The sequence below is a fragment of the Heteronotia binoei genome, chromosome 15 (assembly GCF_032191835.1).
Source record: "Heteronotia binoei isolate CCM8104 ecotype False Entrance Well chromosome 15, APGP_CSIRO_Hbin_v1, whole genome shotgun sequence".
Classification (NCBI taxonomy): Eukaryota; Metazoa; Chordata; class Lepidosauria; order Squamata; family Gekkonidae; genus Heteronotia; species Heteronotia binoei.
In genome coordinates, this window is record NC_083237.1 from 14,904,754 (window position 1) to 14,922,109 (window position 17,356).

The following is a 17,356-nucleotide window of genomic DNA, read 5'->3' on the forward strand; positions in this document are numbered from 1 at the left end:
AGGGCAGGTTTTACGGGGTTTATGGCACCATGCGGCCTGGGGAGGACCGGTTAACCTCCCCCTTTTGGGGAGTTAGGGGTCTGGCAGAATCAACCTTGGGTGTGACCCGAGGTATGTGAATGCAGACTGTCCTGGAGACTCGATTGGATGGGTGCCTTTCGCTGAGACTCGCGTCTGGTGTTTGGGCCCTCCGGTGCGAGCCTCCCTGCTGGGCCTGCCTAACGGGAGCTGTGGCTCACAGCTCCGGCTGGGGGGCCGGGTCTCTTGCCCGCTGGAAAAGGCAGGGGAGCGGTCTGAGGAGACCCCTGGCCCTGACCTGGCCGCAGTTCGGTTGCCCTTGCCGTTGCTGGTTATTTTAATAAAAGTGGCCCATAGTTTCACCAATCTAATTGTGTCCGTCTCTTTATTCCGACTTGGGGGGCAACACCATCCTAAACTGATTAAAGAACACTAAGCAGATTTAGAACACTTCTGAATACCTCCCATGGTTGTGGGGATTTAATTCTGTCGTTCTCTGCCATTGCTCTATGTCTCGCTTCTGCTGAATGCCTGGTGTGTAAAGCATATGCTAATGCATAGACAGCAATGTAGATGGTGTAACTTGGGACAAAGTTGGAGTGCGGTAGTGCCTTTACCACCAACAAAGTTTTGTTCAGAATGGAAGCATTCGTCTGCTAAAAGCACACTTCATCAGAAAGTAGTATGGGATGGAATTAACATATATAGAGAGGGAGCAGTGAATTAGTATGAAAAATAATGAAAATGTTTTTAGCAGATTAAAAGAATAGCAAGTTGGGGTCAGGTAATCATGGGTTTGGGTTCACTGTGTAGAAAAAAAAACAGCAAAGACAATACGTGTCAGAAGTGGAGATTTATGTCTTTCATTCGGTTTCTTGATTAGAGTCTGTTGTAATGTTCCATTGGTCACCTTTAAAGCATGCGTTAAAAATAACAACATTTTTCTGTAGAATGAAGCTGGAGTCTACTCTGTCCAAACGCTAATACAAAAATACATTAGAATATAGTGGATATGTACCTCCAAGTATGGGTTAAACTCACAACATCCTTTTATAAAAGTAGTTCTGTCAGAGAGATTTCTACTCCATTATATTGCATAATATCACGGACATTATTCTGATACATTATGCTAAAAGAAAAATGCATTGGAATACAGTGGATGTATAATCAGTGAGAATGGGTTTAGCATATGTAATAAGACAAGAAACTAATACTCTGCTCAGTCCCATTTCAAAAAGAACTCCTTGAATGTTCTTAGGATTCTTCATCTATGAACAAAATCCCTTGTTTTTCTGAACACAATTGAAATGCTGTAATAAACACTTGAATATTTGCTTCCAGTAGATCTTGAGCTGGCCATTTTGTCATGTAAAGCAGGTATTTAGAAGGTGCAGAAAAAGGTGGGAAAAATCTGAAAATGGCAATGCACCGTGGAAGGTTGCTATTTCAAAAGCCATTGTCCCATTGTCATGATCCAAACCTTTCTTATAGCTATCTTTGCCATCTCTGCCACTTGTACTATATACAGCAAAAATATCATGGTTGGACAGTTAAAATATGTAACCAATACATGGTCTTTGGTTGTGTTTCAAATGAATGGCATTCTCAAAATATCTAGCTTTAGACCTAGCAAGCTTTCCAACAACATAATGTTCTCTTTTAAAAATTCTTTCTGTGAAAATAGTATAGACAGGGCTTCTTTGGGGGGTGGGGCAGAAAAAGCCCAGCAGGAACTCATTGGGATATTAGGCCACACCCCCTGACATCACCATTGTTTCACACAGGGCTACAAAAAAGCCCATCCGGAAGTCATGTGAATATTAGGCCATACCCCATGATTCCTGCATGTTCCTGCTAAAAAAAAAAAAAGGCCCTGAGTACAGATGCCCATCTTTGAAAGCACTGGGAAATTCCCGTATAAAACTTTCTCCTTTATTATCATCTGAGACAATTGTTGTGACCCATTCTGAATGAAAATGCAGGAATAACTGTGGAATCACATTCTAATGATCTGTTGCACTGAGAATTGAGCAGAAGATGAAAGGGATCATGACTATATCATGTTTTTTCATCACAAATAATCAATAATTGATCTAAGGAAGAAAAGTTCATTTTTGCAAAAAAGGACAAGATTATTTTTAGCATAACTTTCTGTGGAAAATTTGCTGGGTAACCTTCAAGGGTTTTTTTTTTTTTTTACTTACTTCTCCGTATCAGCTGCCCTTGGCTATTTAGATGAGGTCGCAGGACAATTATATAGCATTTGGGGGCAAAAATACATCCAAGTAAGCCAGCGCTGGAAGTCAAGATCGAAAAGATCTCCACAGCCACCATATATCTCCCTTTGCAACTCAAGTAAGTTGGAATAAATGATATCCAAACACTGCAAAACACCAACATGCTGAAAGTGATGAACTTGGCTTCATTAAAGGTGTCAGGCAACTTCCTGGCAAAGAAAGCCACAATGAAGCTGACCATTGCCATCAATGCTGTATATCCCAGGACCAAATAAAACATGGCAACTGACCCTTTGTTACACTCTACAACAATTTCTTCAGCCAAAGACTGCATGTCAACATCTGGAAATGGAGGAGCAACACCTAGCCAAATGGTACAAATAACAACTTGAATAATGGAGGCAAAAAGAACAACTAAGTTTGTCAATCTTTTGCCTATCCAAAGTCTCATTCTGGAATCTGGCTTGGTGGCCATGAAGGCCAGAATCACGTTGATGGTTTTTGCCAAGACACAAGAAACAGCCACTGAGAAGATGATGCCAAAGGCTATTTGTCGGAGAGGGCAGGTTACTGTTCCAGGGCGGCCGATGTATAACAATGAGGAGAGGAAGCAAAGAATTAATGAAATGAGGAGCATGTATGTGAGATCCCGATTGTTGGCTTTAACAATGGGAGTGCTTCGATGTTCAATAAAAATGCCAAGAACCAGAGCTGTGATCAGAGCAAGGGAACCAGCCAGGATAGCTAAGGTGATGCCCAAATTTTCATCATAAGAAAGGAAGTTCAAAACTTTGGGGAAACATTGGTCTCGGTCTTTGTTTGCATACTGATCTTCTGGGCATGGGAAGCAATTGTCCGTATCTGAAAAAAATAAAACATGTTTTTTTCCCCCAAGTAGATAGATCCAAGTGGGCAGCCGTGTTGATCTGAAGCAATAGAACAAAGTAGGAGTCTAGTAGCACCTTTAAGACCAACAACATTTTATTTAGAATGTAAGCTTTTGTGTGTTTAACCACTATCCACAACCTATATGTAGCACTGCTCACTGTACCCCATTTCATTGTCTGATGAAGTGTGCTTCCATTCTGAATACAACTTTGTTGGTCTTAAAGGTGCTACTAGACTCCTACTTTGTTTTATATTATTTCAGGTTAATTGTTATGATCCAAGATTAGAATTTAGGTCAACATGTACAATAATATATAATAAATACATTAATTAGGTATTTAAACATGTCTAGGCATTGAGTACAACTATATACATATATATATTTTAAAATATATATTTAAAATTTCTTGAAAGAATTTGTAATCTTCTTTCTGAGTAGACTAGCCAGTACGCAGGATCTTGCTATCGTAGCAGAAATTTCATTGTCATCATCTGCTAAAAGCAGACTGGACTAAAATGGGTCAAATCTGCTTGAATAGGCCACGATGATGATGATGATGATGATGATGATGATGATGATGATGATGATGATAATAATAATAATAATAATAATAATAATAATAATAATAATAATAATAATAATAATAATAATAATAATTTTATTTGTATCCCGCCCTCCCCGCCGGAGCAGGCTCAGGGCGGCTAACAACATTAAATTGATACATTGAGTACAATAATATTCAAAGCAATAACTAATTTAACAAATTCATTAAAATTCTAAAATTAATAAAATTAGTAAAATTAATAAAATTGACATCCTGGTGCTATTAGATAGATGGTAAGTTTTTAATTTTCCTTAGCAGTCTCTCTCTTTAATTGGTGTGGTAGGCTTTATTTGGATCTTCAGACAATGCTGGCACTATAAAAAAAAATGTGCTCAATTGTCTCTACCAGTCCAGATTGACAACAGCAGAGATTATTTACATATGAGTGTATCTCCCCACACACACAAAAAGAAAAAAGAGCAGAGGGGAGAATGCTAAGTCATGCTAAAGTAAAAGTTCTGCAGTATTTTGGAAATTCCAAGGCTTTTTTTCTGAGCAGGAACACAGTTTAGGCTGGCTTGGTATCAGGTGGTGTGGCCTAATATGCAATGAGCTCCTGCTGGGCTATTTCTACAAAAAAAGTCCTGGGAAGTTCTAATGAGAACAGATAACGGAACGGGGCAAAGTTTTGTTTTATATTCCCCTCATGCTATTTCAGAAGCTCCTTAACATAAGACAATGATTTCTTCCCAGTTGTTTACTCCTCAACACTAGGAAATGACTGGTCAAGATGAAGTATTTCTAAAGTTTAAAGGAGAAGTAACAGAAATGTATTCTAAACTGACAAAGATATGTATCGAGTTCTTCATAATTAGAAGCCAGATGTTGCTCCCTCTCACACAAAAAGAATGTCATGCCCCCAGTGAACTCAGTTCGGCACAGGTACGTTTGTGTGTGTTGAGACAGTGGATGTTGTCTCTTACCCTTCTGGTCTGAAATCCTTCCTTCGGGACAAAGAGCACAATCATAGCAACAAAATGGCTTCCCCTCCTGTGTTTTCATGCTGTAACCTTCAGGGCAGTTCTCGTTGCACAATGAAGAAGGCGGTACCTGATTATAAAGAGAAGAGTGTAATAAATCTCCCTGTGTTTAGTACTATGATCTCTCATGGCCTGGTCTAGACCTGATTTGGAACTAATTTTTTTTCACATTAAACCTGAATAAATTGTATGATGAATTTTAATCTAATTTTTGTATTGCCAAAACCAACACTTCTATTTAGGCTTCCCAATCCCCAGGTCCCAGCGGGGGACCCCCCCATTTTACAGACTTCCCCCCGCCCCCAGCCAGCTGACCAGGGGGGGAAGCCCTGCCCCTACAGCCACCATGCAGCTCTATATCTCTGGCATGTTTAGAAACCTGCAAACAGGTCTGTTTCAAAATGTGTATGTGTGTGCCTTTAAATTGGAGTAGGAAGTACTTCATGGGAAGGGTCAGCAATACAGTCCTTCGGTTTGTTTTGCTTTCATTTCAGAGGAACTAAGTATGTGTGTGGGTGTGGGTGTGAGAGAGAGAGCAGCATAGGCCCTGTCATTGTGGAGGAACCAACCGGTAAGTGTGTGTGTGTGAGAGAGAGGGGGTTGCCAATCCCCAGATTTGGAGGCCCTCCCCCACCTTAGGGTCATCAGAAAGCAGCAGGGGGGGGGAGGGAAATGTCTACTGGGCAATTATTCCCTATGGAGAATGATTCCCATAGGGAATAATGGGGAATTGATCCACGGGTATCATGGGCTCGGGGGGGGGGATTTTTTCTGAGGTAGAGGCACCAAATTTTCAGTATAGCATCTAGTGCCTCCCCAAAAATACTCCCCAAGTTTCAAAACGATTGGACCAGAAGGTCCAATTCTATGAGCCATAAAAGAAGGTGCCCCTATCCTACATTATTTCCTATGGAAGGAAGGCATTTAAAAAGATATGGTGTTCCTTTAAATGTGATGGCCAGAATTTGGAGTTCAATTATGCTTGTCACACCCTTGCTCCTGGCTCCACCCCCAAAGTCTCCAGATATTTCTTGAATTGGACTTGGCAACCCTACTTCTATTACACATCTGAAAATATTCAAATTGGATCATGCCTATTGCTGGGCATATGTTTAAGACTAGAATTCAGATTTTGGAAGCAAATTAGAACATTTGGCTTGGTAATTTCTCCATGATTTCTTTCCCTAAAGTTATATCAGTTCTCATCTACAATAAAGGACAGGCCATTCAGGTGTTATTGCATCTTTTTAAACCTAAGAGGAAAAACATCATATATGGTGGAATGAGAGAAAATGCTTGGTGGCCCAGACACTCAGCCCCACTGATTTCCAGAGGATATCAAGGATTATGTGAGCTGGCAATTTTAGTTTCAGCATATGCATGGCTAGGGAGCTGGTCAAATTCATAGCAGGACTGAAAGCATTTGCACAGCAAGGTTTTAAAGAGTGCATTGTGTTGAGAACCATGTCCCCCGTGAAATAAGACAATTAGTCTCACTATTTCTTTTGGCAGCAAAACATCTAATTGCTTTGCAATGGACGAATACTACACCTCCTACCATTGATCAATGGTATATAAAAGTCTGGGACTATTTTATATTTGATAAAATCGCTGAAAATATTAATGAATTAGAAAGCAGACATGCCTCCTACGTAGAAAAATAGCTTCCATTTTTGGAGAAAGAACAAACCATCTCATTGTTGAGCCAATCTAGACAATCACATCCTTCATTCAATGTTTTAGCCCACTTCTGATTTGATAATTATTATTCATAGATTTTAAACTGGTTGTATATTTTAATTATATATACATATATACACATTTATTTAAAAAGAATACATTGTGTTTATTTAACCCAAGAAAACTCCTATGTCATCAGAGTTTCATATAATGCACTATTTTGGTTTACAGAGTGACCAATCGGTAGCTCTAGAAAGCAAACAAACCAGGCACAGAGATTATGATGCTGCCTCCTAGCACTCGTTTTAAGGAGTTTAATGTAAGCATGGTGTCATTGATTTAAGTGTCCAACTAGGATCTGGGAAACCCAGTTTGAATCCCATTCTACCACGGAAGCTTGCTGGGTGCCCTGGATTAAAACACATAGAAATCTTTCACGTGAAATAATTTAAAGAATATGATAGTGTAAGGGACCAAGCGGAAACCAAGCTCTTTGCTGTGTGCAGTTTTAGTCAACAAGTGCTCAACCACAACCTGACATGGGCCCAGACTGTGTTACAGAGAAGGGTTCTATAATTAGCGCTTTTGCCTGGCCTCCCACTATCAGAAAGTTGCCGGGGAGCGAGGGGTCAGTTGGCTTTCCAGGTCCTGTTCCGTGGGACTAGGGTCATCACCCTGCCCTCTGTAGTCCTCAGGAATCTTCTTGTCTGCTTCCAGCCTCTCCTTCTTAAATCCCTCCTTTCCCCACCTGCTGCCTCCCAGCTCAGCTGCCTCTCCTTATCTCTTAACTGCAGCTGAGAAGCTACTGACCATGCAGTACACACTGCCTCCTTACACATAGTAATATTCATCAGTTCTTCACAGATGCATATGACTATGTAAATGCATGAAATGTTCCTTATCCAAAAGCAAGCAAGTCACAATGCAAGGAGCCCCTTCCAAGAAAACATTGATAAAGAATTCAGAATCCAATGTTTATGATTTCAAAATGATCTTCTAACAATAGCTAACTGTCCCATTTGATAGGGTCTACATTCTTGGTTAATTATCTTCAAACATTAAATAAAGTTATCTCTGCTAAGACTATAAAAATGCAGGATTAGGATGTTCTTGATAATTTTAATCATAACAAAGAATATAAACATATCAATTACAAGTTTCTCAAACATGATTATCTGCTGGAACACCAGCTAATACGGCCCATCTTTGAACATTTCTGTCTTCTAGACCTTATACTGAGATCTCACCTGACTAAATGAGCTATGCCAGGTGATGATGTCTTCATTAATAGTGAGCTGACTGCCTGGTGAAGCCTGTGGATCCATCTGCCCTACTTTCACTCTTAAGAAGGATTTGTTTGGAAAGCGAACCCAGTTTGTTATGTCAAATCCACTTCTGATTTCACCACTCCGATCGAAAATCACTTCATCTCCAGCACTGTTGTTAAATGAGATGCGCCTCAGGAAATAGTGAAGCTGGAAGAAGAAGAAGAAGAAGAAGAAGATGATAATAATAATAATAATAATAATAATAATAATAATAATAATAATAATAATAATAATAATAATAATAATAATAAAAAAAAAACTTTTTATAAAATGGTCAATAATGGTGTCGTTGGATAATACAAATTGTGATTCTGTGAATGGAAGATTTTGAGAGATAAAAGACTTTGTTGATAAATTTAGCTATGTGAAGCAGATTTCTTAGCAATATTTTTTCAGGTAAACATGAAGGGGAAACATTCGGTCATGGCAGTCTTGCATCTCAAATATGTTGATGTGACTTTGTCAACATTTGAGATGATTCCCTGCTCATTCTCTGTTCTGGATTCTTTATGCTGTGATTATCTATTCCCCCACACACAAATAGTGAACTACAGCTAGGGGCATTTTAAAGTATGATATAGAAGGAAAGTGCTAAAAATTCTCCCACCCAGCAAGCCTTCTGTTTTCTTCAAAACATCCTGCATGCTGCTAATTGGCTTTTAAATACATTAAAAATATTAAATAAAGAAAATGGCTTAGGACAGAGACATTCGTTACCTTCCAAGGTGAAAAATCGATAGACTTCCATTTGTGGCCATTCATTGTTGGTCTGGACCGGAGTGCGGTTGTGTACATGATGTGCAAAGCATGTGCTATAGCATAGACAGCATTGTAAATGCTGTACCTTCGGCCAGCTGAGCCCATTTCAAAATGAGTGCCAGGAAGGCTCTTCTGTTCCTCTTCCCCAGGACAGCTGATCTTGACCGCCTCAAAATCTGGCAACAAACAGTTGGATGCCTCTTTCCAAAAGACTCTTAAAATTTTGGACCAATTTGGCCAATGAGCACTTAAGAGCTGAATGAAATTCTGGAACCCAGGAACCTCACGGGACTGAACTGCAAAGGATAATGATCCCTGGAAAATTTGTCTTATGAAAGGCCATTGCAATGTCTCCACCAGTTCCAAATCATCATGGGCTGTCATGATCCACACTTTACCTATTGGTATCTCTGCAAATCGCAACATGTGGAATAACACTGTTAAAGTTGTCATGGCCTGCATATCTGCATAAAGGACAAGCACTTGGGCTTGGGCTTTATTTAAAAATAGTGACAGATCTGTAAAGCGTTCTTTAATATTTGGAACATGGAAAGAAAAATCCCTGCTTATTATTCTTTCTGCAAAGGCTGTACAGATGCCATTCTGGGTAAGCATTCTTGTCAATATTTGTATGAAACGCTCTCCTTTATCATCATCAGGTGCAAAGATCCCAACCCACTTCCATGAGAAATGCCGAAGTAACTGGACTATTCCGTTATATTGATGTCTTTCATTAGGAACCATCAGGTAGAAGGAAGGGAACTTCACGGTGTCATGTTTCTCTGAAGCGGATAAGGTAAAAGCAACCTGGAAAAAAAAGGGGGGGGGGATATCACATATGGAGATTTATTAATTTTGTAAATTCATTTATCTACGTATCACATGGGTTGCATATGTATGTGTGTGTGTGTATCAGGAACTCCTTTGCATATTAGGGCACAACCCTGTGATAGCCAGTCCTCCAACAGCTTACAGGGCTCTTAGTGCAGGGTTACTGTAAACTCCAGGAGGTACTAAGAACCCTGTAAGCTGTTGAAGGATTGGCTACATCACAATAAAGAAAGGGAAATACACTGTAAGAACTTCATACCCCACATGCATTCTGTACCTGTGGAATCTTATAAATTGGTAAGATGTTAGTCATTGAGAGAGATGTTTCTGAGTCCAGCCCCCCAATTACTGCTGCCAGATTCTTCTGGGTCTCACAGTTGTAGTTTGGGATAGATGAATCCTGCACAGCAGTAAGGCTCAAGATGCTCTTATAAGTTATCCTTTCATCATAGTAGCTATGATAGATGTGGAATCCCAGAGTGATATTTGCTAAGATATCGGGGTTCTTATTGATCTCTTTTACAGCATATACCAAGGAGAGCACATACAGATTTTTCTCTGGCCGGTCCCTGGAATAGGAAATTATATGTCTTTGTAAGCTGTTCACGTATTAAAACAGGAACTGAACATTCAGCAATAAGAGCAACCACAGTCTGAGGCAAAAATTGGAAATCAAAGACAGGTGGAATGAGAAAGGGATGGAATATCAACAAGTTGAGGACAAAGACTACATGCAGAAAGGTCTAAATTGATATACCGTAGTGAAATCTAAATGAAAAGTCTAAATGAATATGATACATTGAAGTGTATATATAGAGTTTGAAAGTAAGAGTATGTTGATCCTTGAACAATACATTTCATAAAGTATCAACCCAATGTAGAATGATGCAGGAGAATATTCCATCTCACATTATGGGATTGACTTCTGAGCAACCCACATAAGAATTGACTATAAACCTATATTCTGAAGAGGGAAATATTCTTACATCTGGTTTCAAGGCAAGTAAAGGTAATGATAAAATCTGTATATGTTCAAAAATCCCTCAGAACACCAATATTATTAGAAATGACGTGACAATGAACCCATAGAGAATATATTCATCTTTACTAAAACTTGCACTAGGGAAAAATATCCTTACACAGCTGGCTGACGAAACCATGGATTAATATGTTGTTTGAAGTCTACAAGACAAAAGAAGTTTGAAATCAGAGAAGTAATTCCACCAATGATCAAGTCTCCTTTCTGATAATACTCATGTGGAATCTGAAAGGGACTATTCATGTGGCATATAGCAGGGTGAGCAATGCAACGGGCTTGAAGCAACAGCAATAAGAGCAGCAACGGAAATGACATGGCCATCATAGAAGTATTTCTCCCCCCCCCCCCTTTCTGGATACTAAGACCTGTAGCTTTTAACTCAGCAGCAATACATGTGCTCAGTGGGTCACAGTACGCTGCCTTCTCTGACTTTTGTACCCCACTGATAAGTTCATTTAACACCTGGAATGTAAAACTGAAAAAACACCAGCTTGTCAGAACATGTCCTGTTTCCAATTCCTAAAAGTGTTAACAAGGAAGTGGATTTATATCACTTTTCCATTTTAACTATAGATAATGTTTGTAATCGCTGCACATCTGTATGCTCTTTGAAGACAAGGACAACAAATTGTAGTGTTTTCAGATAATGACAGGTTTCATAATCACCCTCATAATGAACTGTGCACTATGTGTAGTGTGAATTAGAACAACATGTTCAAAGAAACATGGTTGTCAGTTTAATTTTTTTTAAAAATCGTTATATTCTTTAGAGGAGATCACTGGCAGTCTTCAACTAGCAGCTGGACAAATATTGACAAGAATGATTTAGGCTGATGCTGTATTGAGGAGGGGGTTGGGTGAGATGGTCTGTATGGCCCCTTCCAACTCCATGATTCTATGCTGGAACAGCAACAAAATATGCATTAATGGAGGGCTTTGCCCTATGTTGTCCCATTCTGAAGAAAAAGTGTACTGGGAATTTTGTAATAAGTTACAAATTAATAAATTCACCACTTGCTGTTCCCCAAGAGAGGTCTGGTGTATATGAATAAAGGGGGGGGGGGGAAATGGCAGTTTTCGTAAACTCCTAGTTAGTCTGTCCATTTGATGATGTCTATATAGATGTACATTCTTTTTCATATGAGGGAGAAAGGTACTGAAATGTGGACTCATGTTTTAGCTGTATCTGAAGATGTGAGCAATGACTCATGAAAGCTCAAAGCCGGACACAAATTTTGTTAGTATTGTGAGTACTTGGCTCAATTCCGCAGGGCCTGTAAGATGACCCTCTTCCGGCTAGCTTACACCTAGCTGGGATGGAAACCTGACGTAACTGGCCAGCCATCTGTTCACATAAAATGACATGTTATTGGTTTTAAGCTGCATTGTTTTTATGAATTGAAATGTTATTGGTTTTAATGTTTAAATGTCAAGTATTTAATTGTTTTATACTTAAATTGTTAAATTGTTAATTGTTGGAAGCCGCCCTGAGCCACTTGTGGGAAGGGCGGGATACAAATCCCGAATAAATAAATAAATAAATAAATAAATTTAAGGTGCTACTGGACTCTTGCTCTTTTCTACTGCTATAAACAGATGAAAATGACTTCCCATCTCAACAGGATCAGGTTAGCCTAGCCTATTAGTGTAACAAAAATGAATACGTGAATGAAATATGTGAAAGAGACAGACCTTGGAGTCATGGTAGATAACTCACTGAAAATGTTGAGCCACTGTGTGACTGCAATAAAAAAGGCCAACATTACGCTGGGAATTATTAGGAAGGGAATTGAAAACAAATCAGCCAGTATCATAATGCCCCTGTATAAATTGATGGTGTAGCCTCATTTGGAGTAATATATACAGTTATGGTCACCATACCTCAGAAAGAATGTATTATAGCATTGGGAAAAGTGCAGAAAAAGGCAACTAGAATGATTAAAGGGTTAGAACACTTTCTCTATGAAGAAAGGTTAAAATGCTTGAGGTTCTTTAGCTTGGAGAAACATCGATTCAGGGGTGTCATGATAGAGGTTTATAAGATTATGCATGGGATAGAGAAGGTAGAGAAAGAAGTACTTTTCTCCCTTTTTCACAATACAAGAACCCATGGACACTCAATGAAATTGCTGAGCAATTGGGTTAGAATGAATAAAAGGAAGTACTTCTTCACCCAAAGGGTGATTAACACGTGGAATTCACTGTCACAGGAGCCAGCGGCTGCTCAAGCATAGACAGCTTCAAGGGGGGATTGGATAAACATCTGGAGCAGAGGTCCATTGGTGGCTATTAACCACAGAGTATAGATGGAACTCTGTCTGGGGCAGTAATGCTCTCTACTCTTGGTGCTGGGGTGGGGGGGCAACAGTGGAAGGGTTTCTAGTGTCCTGGCCCCACTGATGGACCTCCTGATGGCACCTGGGTTTTTGGCCACTCAGTGACACAGTGTTGGACTGGATGGGCCATTGGCCTCTCTTATATCTTTATGTAAATTCTCTCCTTTTTATACCAATGTGGACTTCAGGTGGTTGAAGATTTTATGTTTCTGGAACTACTTAACTTTTTAAAAACAAACTTCCCAGATCTTTTCCCCCCCCAGAATTCCAGGTTTATTTTTTTCCCAGAATTCCAGGTTTATTTCTTTTATGCCCCCATTTTATGCCTTCCAGAGGCAGGAAGAACGGGAGGGGGGGGAAGGAAGTATGCCCAGCAAATTGCTGTTTGACAGCGATGGCTGCAGGAATAAACCACTTGAAAGAAGGATTAGCTAGATTGATGGATGATAAGTTTGTCTCTATCAGCCATGATGACTAAGGGAAACTTCTACATTCTGAGGCATTAAGCTTCTGAATCCCAGAGCCAGGAGGCAACATTGGGCATGGCCTCAGCCTCTTTGCCCAGTTGCTGGCATTTCTAAGGAATGGTTTGGCTGCTGTGTGAGACAGGATGCTGAACTAGATGTACTATTGGTCTGATCCAGAAGGGTCTTCTTATATTCTTCATATATTTCATACTACTACTAATGTTTTGTTAGCACTTTCTCTTGCTTCATAATACTTAACATAAGTTTCAAAGGTAGATTAATATTATTATTATTATTATGGATCTGAGAGATATCAGTGTTTATAAGGTTGCTTATCCTCTCATGGATTGCTGCCTTGACATGGCGAGAGGGCTTGCGTAGTTCAGTGAGGCTGTGGGCTATGCCATGCAGAGCCACCCAAGATGAACAGGTCACAGCTGAGAACCCAGACAAAACACAATCCACTGGAGAAGGAAATGGCAACCCACTCCAGTATCCTTGCCAAGAAAACCCCATGGACAGTAACAAAAGGTTAAAAGATATGGCGCTGGAAGATGAGCACCTCAGGTTAGAAGGTGCCCAATATGCTACTGGGGAAGAGCGTTCAAGTAACTACAGAAAGATTGAAGTGGCTGGGCCAAAGCCAAAAGGACGCTCAGCTGTGGATGTGTCTGATGGTGAAAGAACAGTCCGATGCTGCAAAGAACAATACTGCATTGGAACATGGAATGTAAGATCTATGAATCAAAGTAAGCTGGATGTAGTCAAACAAAAGATGGCAAGACTGAACATCGACATCTTGGGAATCAGTGAACTGAAATGGACAGGAATGGGTGAATTTAACTCAGAGGATCAGTACATCTATTATCGTGGGCAAGAGTCCTGTAGAAGAAATGGCATGGTCTTTATAGGTAGAAGAAATGGCGTGGTCTTTGAGGGATGGTGGCTCAGTGGTAGAGCATCTGCTTGGGAAGCAGAAGGTCCCAGGTTCAATCCCTGGCATCTCCAAAAAAGGGTCCAGGCAAATAGGTGTGGAAAACCTCAGCTTGAGACCCTGGAGAGCCGCTGCCAGTCTGAGAAGACAATACTGACTTTGATGGACCAAGGGTCTGATTCAGTATAAGGCAGCTTCATATGTTCATAGGTAACAAGAGAGTGAGGAAGGCAGTAATGGGATACAATCTCAAAAATGACAGAATGATCTCAGTCCGTATCCAAGGCAAACCGTTATATATCACAGTAATCCAAGTCTATGCCCCAACCACTGATGCAGAAGAGCTGATGTGAACCAGCTCTATGAAGATCTACAACATCCTCTAGAATTAACACCAAAAAAAAGATGTTCTCCTCATCATAGGGGACTGGAATGCCAAAGTAGGAAGTCAAAAGGTAACTGGAACAACTGACAAGTTTGGCCTTGGAGAACAAAATGAAGCCAGGCAAAGGCTAATAGAGTTCTGTCAAGAGAACAAGCTGGTCATAGCGAACACCCTCTTCCAACAACCTAAAAAGCGACTCTACACATGCACATCACCTGATGGACAACACAGAAATCTGATTGATTATATACTCTGAAGTCAAAGATGGACAAGCTCCTTACAGTCAGCAAAAACAAGACCTGGAGCTGACTGCGGCTCAGCTCATGAGCTACTCATTGCAAAATTCAGGCTTCAACTGAAGAAAACTGGGGAAGCCATTAGGTCATTCAGGTTTGACCTTGATCACATCCCTTATGAATATACAGTAGAGGTGAAGAATAGGTTTAAGGAACTAGAGTTGGTTTAAAGGTGAAGAATAGGTTTATAGAGTTTGGTTGATTTATAGAGTTAGAGGTGAAGAATAGATTTAAGGAACTAGACAGAGTGCCTGAAGAACTACGGAAGGAGGTTCATGGCATTGTACAGAAGGCAGCAATAAGCACCATCCCAAAGAAAAAGCAAGAAAGCAAAGTAGCTATCTGATGAGGCTTTACAAATAGATGAGGAAAGAAGGAAAGCGAAAGACAAGGGTGAAAAGGAAAAATTCACCCAACAATGCAGATTTCCAGAGAACAGCAAGGAGAGATAAGGAGGTCTTCCTGAAGGAACAATGCAAAGCAATAGAGGAAAATAATAGAATGGGAAGGACAAGAGATCTCTTCAAGAAAATTGGAGAAATCAAGGGAATGTTTCATGCAAAGATGGCCATGATAAAGGACGAAAACTGTAGGGACCTAACAGAAGCAGAAGAGATCAGGAAGAGGTGGCAAGAATACACAGAAGAATTATACAAGAAGGAACTCAATGTCCTGGACAATCATGACAGTGAAGTCACTGACCTTGACCCAGACATCCTGGAGTGTGAAGTCAAATGGGCCTTAGAAAGGATTACTAACAACAAAGCGAGCGAAGATGACAGTATCCCAGTTGAGCTATTCAAAGTCCTAAAAGATGATGCTGTTAAAGTTATGCACACATTATGTCAACAAATTTGGAAAATGCAACAGTGGCCACAGGATTGGAAAAGATCAGTTTATATTCCAATCCCAAAGAAGGGTAATGCCAAAGAATGTTCAAACTGTTGCACCATTGCACTCATTTCACATGCCAGCAAGGTTATGTTAAAGATCCTACAAGCTAGGCTTCAGCAGTATGTAGATCGGGAACTGCCAGAAGTTCAAGCTGGGTTTTGGAGAGGTAGAGGAATTAGATATCAAATTGCAAACATTCAGTGGTCTATGGAGAAAGCAGGGGAGTATCAGAAAAACGTCAATTTCTGTTTCATTGACAATGCTAAAGCCTTTGATTGTGTGGATCACAACAAACTGTGGCAATTTCTTAAAGAGATGGAAGTACCAGACCACCTCACATGTATCCTAAGAAACCTGTATAAGGGTCAAGAAGCAACTGTCAGAGCAGGATATGGAACAACTGATTGGTTTAGAATAGGAAAAGGAGTTCGACAAGGATGTATATTGTCACCCTGCTTATTTAATTTATATGCAGAGTACATCATGCAGAATGCTGGCCTGGATGAAGCACAAGCTGGAATTAAGATTGCTGGGGAAAAAGATCAACAAACTGAGACACCACTCTAATGGCAGAAAGTGCGGAGGACCTGAAGAACCTCTTGTTGAGGGTGAAAGAGGAGAGCACAAAAGTAGGCTTGAAACTCAACATCAAAAAAACTAAGATCATGGCATCCGACCCCATCACACCTTGGCAAATAGAAGGGGAAGACGTGGAAGTAGTGACAGACTTCTCTTTTCTGGGTTCCAAAATCACTGCAGATGGTGACTGTAGCCATGAAATTAAAAGATGTTTGCTCCTTGGGAGGACAGCTATGGCGAACCTGGGCAGTATAATAAAAAATAGAGACATCAGCCTGCCTACAAAAGTCCGTACAGTCAAAGTGATGGTATTTCCAGTAGTAATGTATGGCGGTGAGAGCTGGACCATAAGGAAGGCCGAGCGCAGAAGAATAGATGCTTTTGAGATGTGGTGCTGGAGAAGAATCTTGAGAGTCCCTTGGACTGCAAGAAGATCCAATCAGCCAGTCCTAAGGGAAATCAACCTATTTTACTTTAAAATAGATCACGGCAGCATTTGTTTCATAGAGTAGGGCAGTATTTCTTTGTTTAACCAGAAAATATCAGTTACAAACAGCACTCATATGATGCTCTCTTGAAAATTAGGCTCACATATTCGCCTTTTGATTTGATGTTGGAGATCAGCATTTATTTATTTCTTTGAAACACTTCTATGCTGCCTTTCCAACCGACCAGGGCCCACAAGGTGCTGAACATATTAAAAATCTTGCAATTAAAATACAATTAAAATTATAAAATAATTTAACTAAAAGCACATGAAGTAAGCCAACAACAAAACACTAGAAGGCTCGTAAGTAACCTTCATTAGGTTATGGCCCTTGGCGGGGGTTAGATGAAGAATACCAAAAGAATTCCTCACATATTTCACTGGGGAGGGAATTCCAGAATTTTGAGGCCACAACTGAGAAGGCCCTTTATAGGGTGGCCACCCATCTAGCTTCAGATGGTGGGGTAAGTGAAACAGGTCCTCCAGAGTACACAGGCAGGTTCACAAAGGAGGAGGCTGTCTTTAGGGTATGTTGATCCCAGGCTATACAGGGCACCAAATCTAGTTTAATTTATGGGAAAATTGAGTAGATTAGAATATTTTTGTCTGTCCT

At 40.2% G+C, this 17,356-nt stretch overlaps 1 pseudogene; it reads right to left on the reverse strand.

The window, feature by feature from the left end:
* Positions 1-2,214: 2,214 nt before the first annotated feature.
* Positions 2,215-10,686, reverse strand: LOC132583121 (vomeronasal type-2 receptor 26-like; annotated as a pseudogene).
* Between the last annotated feature and the right edge of the window lie 6,670 nt (positions 10,687-17,356).